Here is a 1298-nt window from a genome sequence, read left to right as displayed (position 1 = left end):
TGTTGGTATTTTGGTATGGTTTTGTCATTGATGTCAACACCTACTAAAAAACTAGCACTTTGGAGATCCAACAACATTCACCGACAAGCAAGTAACTATTGCACAGTTACTGGTATATGGCACACCGATAGGATGTAATGATCACCGACACTTGGAATGACATGGAAAACACTTGGTAATGTTGAAGACATCATCTGGACATCTTGTCCTAGAGTTTTGTTCATTGGTATATTCATAATTGCATATTTGCTGTTTAGGCAAATAAGTCTAGGGTTACACTGGCAGGTTTATCTTTTCCATATCAACATGGCATGCTATGGAGATTATTAATTATTGTTGTAAATGCATTAAGCCGACATGTTCAATCAGTTATTGCATCAGATATTATATTCTTTGTAAAATGTTTTTATTGTAATATCTTGTAGAGCCGACCTACTAAAATTGGTTTTAGGTTATGGTATAAATGTAAGATCAAATGTGGAATGCGAAAAAGGATTGTGTGAAGGTATATGCGAGATTAAGCAGAGCTATACACAAAGACATCATTTGAAGGTGAAGCTAGTTTACATATCAGCATTACACCGGTACTGAATCCAGCATATGAAGATTCTATTTTGCGTAGTACATTCTTATTGGATTTAACCATCCAACTGTAGTCAGTGTGACTCCCATTTTGTGATTGAGCAGTGAGCTCTAGGCTATTGGCCTTTTTGCATGTGCAGACCCCATTTATGTACACTTACTATCTGCAGTAGTATCATCTGATTATGGGTAAGGTTTCCCACCATGGTTTTTCCCCTTATAGGGTTTCCATGTACAAAAATTGGTGTTATGTGTTATGGATGACTTTGTGTTTATGTTTCATGCACTAATCCTTACTGGTATAGCAATTAACTGTTATAATTGTCTACCAACATACTTAACTAGTTTACTGGTATTAAGCATTAAGTTGGTTAAGTTATTTTTGGTTTGAATTTATTTGACAACTGATTCACCTCCCCCTCTCAGTTGTCTTCGGGACCTAACAATTGGTATCAGAGCTTAGTCCTCTTTTGCAGAAGTTTAACAGCTTGAGGAGATCCAATGTCTACTAATTGTTTCAGAAAGGATAGTCCTAAACTTGATGGAACCAACTATGGCGTATGGAAGATCAGAGTGGAGACACATCTAAATTGCATTGGAAAAGACATCTAGGAAGTTACAAAGAATGGTTATACTGCTGCTGTACTAGGTCAGCCCAGTCTAGCTAACTTGACAAAAGATGAGGAAAATGATTGCAAAGCAAGAGAAGCACTTTT

Source organism: Cryptomeria japonica, chromosome 7, assembly GCF_030272615.1.
Source record: "Cryptomeria japonica chromosome 7, Sugi_1.0, whole genome shotgun sequence".
NCBI lineage: Eukaryota > Viridiplantae > Streptophyta > Pinopsida > Cupressales > Cupressaceae > Cryptomeria > Cryptomeria japonica.
The sequence above is the reverse complement of the archived record's forward strand: the minus strand, read 5'-3'. Positions refer to the sequence as shown.